Consider the following 10,480-nt stretch of genomic DNA (forward strand, 5'->3'; position numbering starts at 1 on the left):
AACTTAAAAAGAGGTCTTCAGTGCCAGCAGGGCTTCCATTTTAGTCAATGGTACTCTAACGGCGACAAGGAATATTCATACAAAAACTAGTAAACCCTAACATGGGATTTCATGTTTAGACAAGCATGCATATTGAAGGATAAAAACTACACATGAATCCTAAAATTAGGAGCAAGATGTTTAAGGACACTTGCCTTCAACGGAGTGTTGCGCAAAATCCTTGAAAACTTGGTCTTGAAGATTATCGGACTGCTCAGCTCCTAATTTGACAAAATGGAAAAAGCACACAAAACAAAACTCTAAGGAAAATACACCAGACAGTGCTAAATCTAGATTCAAAACCCTATAAAAAGATAAGATAGTGGACCGAGTCTCAAAGGGGGTAATCTCGATCTAATCCGAGCCGTCGATTTGGATCGGGCGGCTGGAATTAAACAAGAGCGGCGGCACGGGATGGGAGAGGCGGCGGCGGGCGGCTGGAACCTCGCCGGTGCGGCACAAAAATGTGCCATCAGCCACAAAACTCGACGGGGCTTGGAGCAAAAGAGAGGGGAAGGGAAGGGGGGGTTCTCACAGCGGCTCGGCGGCGGTGGAGAGGCTTCGGAGGTGGCCGGTGACGAAGAGGAAGGCGGCGGCAGTCGGAGAAGCATCGGGGACGGCACTCCGACGTCTAAACGGCGATGACGAGCATGGGGATCGACACCTTAGGGTCCTGCGACAACGAAGAGGCCAAAACCGAAGTCAATTAAGGTTCGACATGGCCGAATTAAGGTGGCAGCGGAGCTCTCACCGGCAACAATGGCGGTGACGATGTCGGGGCAAAACCGTGCGCAAAATCAAAGGGAAAAACGGTGAAATGGGTGGGGAACCTTGCAAGGGTGGTGATGGGACGCTTATATACCCGAGAAAGGGAGACGGGCAGCCGGATTTGAAGGGATTGGCCGGCGGCCCTAATTGGCAATAAAGTTTCGGTTTCCAAACGATAAAGGGGTGAATCAAGGGGGAAACGGCCGGGAAGGGGGAGAGGAAGGGAGGGAATCATGGCTATGCGATTTGATTGGAGAATTAATGCGCGGGGAGGCCCCGATTTTGAAACGGCCAGCGGATTCGAGGCGATCGGGACCGGCGACAGGAGGTTAGGGAAGGGGAGCTGGTCGGGTGGGCGGCTCGACTGGCAGCTTGGGCCGAGCCCGCGCGCAGAGAGATCAGGGTTGGGAGGGGGAGCAGCTCGGGCGGGGAAAGCTGGCTCGGCTGGCGGGCCCACCTGTCGGCAAGGGGAGGCGGGGATAGCCCGGCTTGGGTGCTGGAAGGCCGGCTTGGCCTAATGGCCTAACGCGGGGGTGGAGGGGGAGGCGGCCCACGCGAAGAGAGAAAAAGAGAGGGGGAGGGAGGAAGTGGGCCGAGGGAGAAAGAATCCAGCCCGAGAACCTTTTTCCAATTTTGAAATGTTTTTCTTTTTTATATTTTGCTTCAAATTCAAAAGGGGTTTAAACGAGCGACTTCTGGCGAATTTTTGCAAACTTTTTCCACGCACAAAAATCTATTGCAACTACGACGGCATGAATGCAACAAGCACAATTATAACCTATGGCCAATTAAATTTAGAAATTAATTTTCCATCTAAATTGAATAAAATACAACTCCTATTTAATTCTAGCAAAATTATAAATTATTTCAAAAATTTAGATTTAGGGTGTTACAAACCTACCCCTTAGGCTGAATCTTGCCCTCGAGGTTCGGAAGGATCGGAGAATAGATGGGGAAACTCGGTCTTCAGATCATCTTCTCTTTTCCATGTTGCTTCTTCTTGTGAGTGATGCTTCCAATGCACCTTGCACATACGGACTCGTCGGTTTCTGGTGACCCGTTCTGACGTATCGAGAATCTTGACCGGATATTCAAAATATGAGAGATCCTCTCGCACATCCAGTTCTTCTACTGGCAACTGTTCTTCAGAAACTCTTAAGCCCTTCTTTAACTTAGACACATGGAAAACATCGTGTACTCCCGAGAGTTGAGGTGGTAACTCAAGCTGCTAAGCTACTTCTCCTCGTCTGCCCAATATCTTGTATGGACCAATAAACTGAGGTGAAAGCTTGTCTTTAACCTTGAATCTGCATAGACCTCTGATCGGTGATACTTTGAGATACATGAAATCTCCTACTTCAAAAGTCAGTTCCCGGCGTCGATGATCTGCATAACTCTTCTACCTTGATTGTGCTATTTTCATATTATCTCTTATCTCTTGCACTTGTCTTTCTGCTTCTCTCAGAACTTCTGGACCGAAAACTTGGCTTTCTCCGGTCTGATTCCAGAACAACGGGGTTCTACACTTCCTTCCATATAAGGCTTCGAAAGGAGACATCCTTTGACTAACTTGATAACTGTTGTTGTACGAGAATTCTGCATACGGCAGATTCTTGTCCCAACTATTATCATTCTTCAAAGCACATGCTCTCAACATATCTTCAAGGATTTGATTTACCCTTTCTGTTTGTTCGTCCGTTTGCAAGTGATATGCTGAGCTGAAATTCAACTTTGTGTCTATAGACTCATGTAGAGTTGCCGGAACCGTGAGGTAAACTGACTGCCACGATCAGATACAATTATCTTAGGTACCCCATGCAGACACACAATTCTGGACTTATACAATTCAGCTAGCTTCAAACCTTTATAGGTTTCCTTGACTAGAATGAAATGAGCTATTTTTGTCAACCGATCAACTACGACCCATATAGAATCATATCTTAACTGGGTTCGAGGTAGACCCACTATGAAATCAATGCTGATTTCTTCCCACTTCCACTCAGGTATTTTCAATGGCTGTAACAGTCCTCCTGGTCTTTGATGCTCGGCTTTGACTCGCTGACGGATATCACACAAAGCCACGTATTCTTCTATTGCACGTTTCATTCCGTACCACTAATACTAATCTTTAAGATCTTGGTACATCTTGGTACTCCCTGGGTGGATGGAATATGCCGAATCATGAGCTTCCCTTAGAATTGTATTCCGAATAGCTTTTATGTCCGGAACACATATCATGTGCTTGTACCATACTGTGCCTTGTTCATCTTCATTAAAATCAGGGGCTTTGCCGACTTTGACGAGCTGCTTGATTTCCAAAATCTTTTCATCCTCAAGCTGACCCTTTCTTATATCCTGTTCAAAGGTCGAGTCTATTTCCATTGCAACCATCTCGGTGTTATACACCATATATATATTCAACCTTTCCAACTCCTTGCATAGCTCGAGACTCAACTCTTGAAGAGTTATTGCATTAACTTGAGATTTTCTACTCAAAGCATTAGCTACTACGTTTGCTTTTCCTGGGTCATAGTTGATTCCCAAATTGTAATTTTTGATGAGCTCTAACCATCTACGTTGCCTGAGGTTAAGATCCGGCTAAGTAAAGATATACTTGAAGCTCTTATGATCTGGATAGATTCTCACATCTCTGACAAATCAGATAATGCCTCCAAATTTTTAGTGCATGAACCACTACAGCTAACTCCAAGTCATGTGTTGAATAGTTCTCTTCATGCTACCTTAACTGCTGAGATGCATATGCTATGACATGAACTTCTTGCATGAGCACACATCCCAAACCTTGTTGGGACGCATCGCAATATACTGAAAATGGCTTCTGAGTATCTGGCATGATCAAAACTGGTGTTCAGGTCAACCTTTTCTTCAATTCATTAAAACAGGCTTCTCAAACAGCTGTCCACTTAAACTCTGCTAATTTTTCTAGCAGTTCTGTCATTGGCTTCGCTAACTTGGAGAAACCTTCTATGAATCGATGATAATATCCTGCTAGACCCAGAAAACTGCGGATCTCGGACACATTCTGCGGTGGCTTCCAGTTCAAAACATCTCTTACCTTGGACGGGTCTACAGACACACCTCCTGCTGATATGATGTGACCAAGGAAGGGAATTTCCTTCAACTAGAACTCGCACTTGCTCAATTTAGCGTACAACTAGTTTTCTTTGAGCTTCTGCAATACCATCCTTAGGTGTTCCTCGTGCTCTTCCTAGTTCTTGGAGTAAACCAGAACATCATCAATAAATACCACGACAAACTTGTCCAAATACTCTATGAAGACCTGGTTCATCAGATACATGAAGTACGCTGGAGCATTGGTCAGCCTGAAAGACATTATTGTGTACTCGTATAAACCATAACGAGTAACAAATGTCGTCTTTGGAATATCTGAGGCACGAATCTTCAGTTGATGATACCCAGACTGAAGATCGATCTTGGAGAACACACATGCTCCTTTCAACTCATCAAACAAATCTTCAATGCGGGGTAGAGGGTACTTGTTCTTGATAGTTACTTCATTCAGGGCTCAATAATCTATACACATCCTTTGTGTACCATCCTTCTTTGGGACGAAGATAACTAAGGCTCCCCAAGGCGAAGAACTGGGGTGGATAAACCCTTTGCCTAGTAGCTCTTGGATCTACTCCTTGAGCTCAGCCAACTGATTGGCATTCATTCTATATGGTCTCTTATATATATGAGCCATTTCAAGTACTAATTCAATGATGAATTCAATTTCACGATCAGGTGGCATACCTGGCAAATCCTCCGAGAAGACGTCAGGAAACTCACTGACCACTCTGCTATCTTCCACTGCATTGGTTTTGTATAAACTGGCGTTGATAGCTGACTTTGTCGTTGCTTGAAACTCCACCTTGGTACCATCTGTATGCGTCAACTGTACTGACTTTGTAGCGCATCCGATTACTCCTTTGTATTTAGTCAACCAGTCCATTACTAGAATGATATCAATACCCTTGGACTCCAGAATGATGAGGTTGGCAAGAAAGTCTACCCCCCCCCCCTTATGCATATACTTATTTTAGGGCATACGTGCCTTGATTCAATTTCTCCTCCAGGAGAACTAACTAGCACCCAATTTTTTATTAATGCTCTTGGCAATTTATATGTCTTCACGAACTGATATGATATGAATGAATGCGTAGCACCAAAATCAAACAATACTGTAGCAGGATGAGAGTTTGCAGAAAACATACCCAACACTACATCAGGAGCATCCTGGGCTTCCTCCACTGCAACATGGTTAACTCGACCATGCATCGCGTTCTAGTGAGGCTACTGCTGATTGTTGCCCTAGGCCGGTGCTTGGCCTTGCTGCTTCTTGGGGCACTTGTTGGCAAGATGCCCAAAGTTGCCGCAACTGAAACACGACCCAATGTTGCTTGACCCTTGGCTTGTGCGGTTCTGCTGCTGAGGCTGGTTATTGTTGGGTCGCTGTTGCTGCTGGAAATTGGGGCGAGACTGCTGTTGTGCTAGCTGTACTGACAAGCGTATGACCCTGCAACCTAATTCTGCATCTTCTGCAGCGGCCTTTGTTGTTGATTCTGCTGCTGGCCCTGTCCTCCATAGCGAAACATAGGACCAGTGGCAGGAGGGTTGAAGCGGGGGCAGGTGTTACCACCAGAAGACTGACCCTGCAGATGGTGCTTGCACTCTTCTTCCAAATTCTGGCGCTTCTTCTCCATTATGAAGGCTCTATCTACCAGCTTCTGGAAGCTGCTGGGGTACTCATTGGTTGAGAGGGCATACTATAAACTAGCATTGAGGCCCTCCAGGAAGCAATATTGTTTCTTTTCATCAGTATCCACGTCATTGGGCGCGTAGCGAGAGAGCTGGGTGAACTTGGTGTTGTATTCCCTTACTGTCATGGGTTCTTGCTTCAGACTAAGGAACTCCCTACTCTTCATCTTTACTTCACCATTAGGGACATGGTGCGCACAGAAGTTATCCTGGAACTCTGCCCAAGTGATTTCCTGGGGATTCTCGTGAGCGGTAGAGTAAGCTGTCCACCACTCTTGAGCTGGTCCAATCAGTTGATGGGATGCGAAGAGATCTTTCTCCCTTCCATTACACTGAGCTATCTGTAGCTTGCTTTCAATGTCCTTCAGCCAGTCATTTTCTTCCACGGGCTCCATTGCCTGAGAGAAGGTAGGTTGCTGGGTGCTCAAGAAAGTTCTGAGCCTGGACTGTGGTTGTTGTGACGGTGCCTGCTGAGTTTGAGGTTGCTCATTGATTGCCTGAACCAAGCCCTGAAGAAGGGTCATGACTTGGTGGTCGTCCATGAGGGGTGGCGGGGGAGGAAGGTCGCGTTCGTTGGCATCGTTGTTGTTGGTGTTGTCGTTGACATTGTTGTTGCTGTTGTCATTGTTATTTACGTTGTTGTGGGTGTTGTCGTTGACGTTGTTGTTGCGCCTGGTGTTCACCATCTGTTGCTCGCCAGGGTACAAGTGGGGGAGCATAAGAGAAAAGCAAGGGTGGAAAAACAAGATAAGAATAGAAATGAACAGAAAGAAAGGACTCTCAACTAATATTATTAACTGATGAAATGTAGAGGGAAAACCCCCAAATCACACCAACACTCAATCAAAGATCCAACTCATAACATGGTTCACACAACAACCACAAGCACACACTGGAGCCAACGACACACGAGGCTAAATGATTTATTCAGCTAGGGACATCATTCTAGCTCAACTCTACTCCTGGCCTGCTGTGCCTGAAGGACCTGCAACATCTGCCTGACAAAGCTTCTTTCACGGGGAGGTGTAGGTGCGGGTGCGGGTGCTGGTGCTGGTGGTGAGGGAACCTCATCGAGGAGCTGGTCAGGGTCCTGCAGCATCATCTCTAGCTCATAGATCATCTGCTCGTGCTCGGTGTGGCGCTGGTGTAGATCCTCCAACTCGTCGAGTGCTCTGTCCAGCTCGGCATAGAGGGCGGCGGTGAGGCGGACCTCCTCTCTCAAACTGAGATCTGCTACGTTTCCCACGGACGCGAAGGTGACCTCTAGGCTGCCTGACGGGCGCTGCGAGAACTTCCCGAACTGGGTGTGGCTGAGGTCCTGTATGTTCTCCCGGCAGAGAATAGCCTGAGCCTGGTGGGCAGCGTCCTCGATCCCTACCTCGAACGTAGCTTTGAGGGTGGTGGCGGTGTGGACTCGGTGAACTCGGTGAAGACCGTCATCAGAGGGCTTCTCGAACATGGTCACCTCCAATGACTAGGAGTAACCACGTCCTCCAAGCGGAACCCTGACGCCCTTAAAGAGAGGAGCATCGTGGTAACCAAGTCCCTGTAGCAGGTACCACAGCATGCGGGCGAAGTATCTGGCAAGCTATCCGTCAGAGTAGAACTCAGCTGGGGGTTGGTGCCTCGAGATTGCACCAGCAGGAACCTCCACCTCTGGAACTAGCACGCGCTTGCACGAGGTGATCTTCGTGCAGGCCATCTAAAATTTTGAAGAAGGACAGAAATTAGTATCCATTTTATAAAGAGAGGTAGAAACAGAAAGGAAAAACTGGAAGAAAAACAATTTTGCAAAAGTAGTTTGTACAACATAATTCCTTAGCACGTCCAGTCTATCTAGGCTGCGTCCTATGGTCAACACGACTCTTATACCACTTTTGTAACACCCAATTTTTAACGAACAAAACCAGGCACAACACATGTATGCCAGGATCAAGTGTCATACATGTGCTTACATCATTAGTCTATCATCACAATGCCATTATTACAACGTTAATTAACTTATAACAAAAAGACCCAAGGGTCTAAAAGAAAACACAGCGGAACTTAAAAAGAGGTCTTCAGCGCCAGCGGGGCTTCCATCTTCCACAGGCATCAACCGGGGGCACACCAACCGAGAACAGCAGCTCCGGGTCGAAGTCGTCCTCGTTGAAGGTTACAAGTTCATAGACGGCTTCTAAACAGTGGTAGAATGCAAGGAAGGGGGCAACGGGTGTGAGTACAAAAATGTACTCCGCAAGTGGAGGGGAAACATGATATGGGGTTTAAGTCAAGGACAGGTTAGACATGGGTTATCTGCACTATGCAACCTTAAACTATGATACCAACAACAGGCATCCTATTTACTAAGTGTGGAGACACAACTGTAAAAAGAGGAACAGCCCATCGGATCTCATCCGATTACCAAGACTCACCAGATATCCCATATCCAGTTACCAAGACTCACCAGGTAACCCCATTACCTGGCTACCCGACCATCCATACTAGAAGCCTCATGCCGGCTAATCCAGAAGAAGTCCAAGCTCGCTATTGTCCATGAGCATGGTTGATCGACCAGATAGATACTCTGTAGAGTTTGCATAGCTTTCCCCACGAGTCGTGATTTCCGTGTTGCTCCATACTTCCAGAGTGTGGAGTCGGGGTCTCACTACAAGGCTTTTACAAAGCTCCCGCCGACTTGTAGTCACCCACTGAGGTTTCACCGCTAAGAGACAACTAAGTCGCTGCAAAAGCCCCATCTTGTGCCACTACTCGTCCAATGGTGCCCACAGAATTGGTGGGTAACTAATTAGTTGGCTAGGCCATACCCATATAGGCCTCGTGGTTGTGCAGATAAACTTGGTTATAGACTTCAAGAACTGGTCCTTAGGACCCCACACAGGAACAAACACAAGCCTGCCATAAAGCACCACCTCAAACCAACCATCCTGTTAGGATCCCTATACTATATTGCTACACAAATTACCATTCCCGAATTTTTTTGCATAGTTTACTAGTCAATATTAACATTTCTCCCAACCTTAACTGCACTAGCTTGACTTCCCATTAGCCCATGGTACTCCAATGACGACAAGGAATATTCATACAAAAACTAGTAAACCCTAACATGGGATTTCATGTTTAGACAAGCATGCATATTGAAGGATAAAAACTACGCATGAATCCTAAAATTAGGAACAAGATGTTCAAGGACACATGCCTTCGACGGAGTGTTGCTATAAATCCTTGAAAACTTGGTCTTGGAGATTACCAGACAACTCAGCTCCTAATTTGACAAACCGGAAAAAGCACACAAAACAAAACTCTAAGGACAGTACACCAAACAGTGCTAAATCTAGATTAAAAATCGTATAAAAAGATTCTACACGATGCTATGAACATTAGGGCGTGAAAATCGCCTAAATTGGAGCTACGAGCAAAAAGTATTGAGATTTCGAAGTTCAGGGGCTAAACTACAAGTTTTAGTTGATTTACAGAGAAAACCCAAATTAATTTTATACTAGAAATTCGATTTATGACACAATAAAGCATTTGTTGAATTATTTCTCAAAAGGAAAAACTATGGAAAAGGTTCATGAGACCCGTGGACCACGGCCTTCTAGCCGGTCCATGGTCCACGGTGGATCGGGGCTCAAAGGGGTAAGCTCGGTCTAATCCGAGCCATCGGTTTGGATCGGACGGTTGGGATTAAGCAGGAGCGGCAGGCGGCGGCATGGGACAGGAGAGGCTGCGGCCGACGGCGGCGGGCAGGTGGAGAAACTCGACGGGGCTTGGCGCACAAGAGAGAGGAGGGGAAGGGATGTTCTCACAGCGGCTTGACGGCGGCGGAGGGTCTCCGGAGGCGTCGGCAACGGAGAGGAAGGCGGCACCAGTCAGAGAAGCGTCGGGGATGGCACTCCAGCGTCTAAACGGCAACGACGAGCACAGGGATCGACGCCTTAGGGTCTTGCGAGACCGAAGAGGCCAAAACCGAAGACAATTAAGGTTCAACACGGCCGAATTAAGGCGGCGGCGGAGCTCTCACCGGCAACAATGGGTGGTGAACCTTGCAAGGGTGGTGATGGGATGCTTATATACCCGAGAGAGGGAGAGGGGCAGCGCTTGATTGGAGAATCAATGCGCGGGGAGGCTCCGATTTTGAAACGGACGGCGGATTGGGGGCGATCAGGACTGGCGGCGGGAGGTTAGGGAAGGGGAGCCGGTCGGGCGGGTAGCTCGGCTGGCGGCTTGGGCCGGGCACGTGCGAAGAGAGACCAGGGCAAGGAGGGGGAGCGGCTCGGGTGGGGAAAGCCGGCTAGGCTGGTGGGCCCACCTGTAGGCGAGGGGAGGCGGGGATAGGCCGGCTTGGGCGCTGGGAGGCCGGCTCGGCCTAACGAGCTGGAGCGTGGGTGGAAAGGGAGGCGGCCCACGCGGAGAGAGAAAAAGAGAGGGGGAGGGAGGAAGTGGGTCGGGGGAGAAAGAATTCGGCCCGAGAAATTTTTTCCAATTTTGAAATGTTTTTCTCTTTTTCATATTTTGCTTCAAATTCAAAAGGGGTTTAAACGAGCGACTTCTGGCGAATTTTTGCAAACTTTTTCTACGCATAAAAATCTATTACAACTATGACGGCATGAATGCAACAAGCACAATTATAACCTATGGAAAATTAAATTTAGAAATTTATTTTCCATCTAAATTGAATAAAATACAACTCCTATTTAATTCTAGCAAAATTTTAAATTATTGCAAAAATTGAGATTTAGGGTGTTACAATATTTGTTATTACAAAAGGGACCATCGATGATCAAAAAGCAAATAAACACCGCAACTAGCACGATCTTCTTATTCCACATTTCCCACAAGCAGTCGATGTAGAGCACCACCTTAGAATTCTCCATCCTCAGAATAATCA

The sequence above is a fragment of the Phragmites australis genome, chromosome 2, assembly GCF_958298935.1.
Source record: "Phragmites australis chromosome 2, lpPhrAust1.1, whole genome shotgun sequence".
Lineage (NCBI taxonomy): Eukaryota > Viridiplantae > Streptophyta > Magnoliopsida > Poales > Poaceae > Phragmites > Phragmites australis.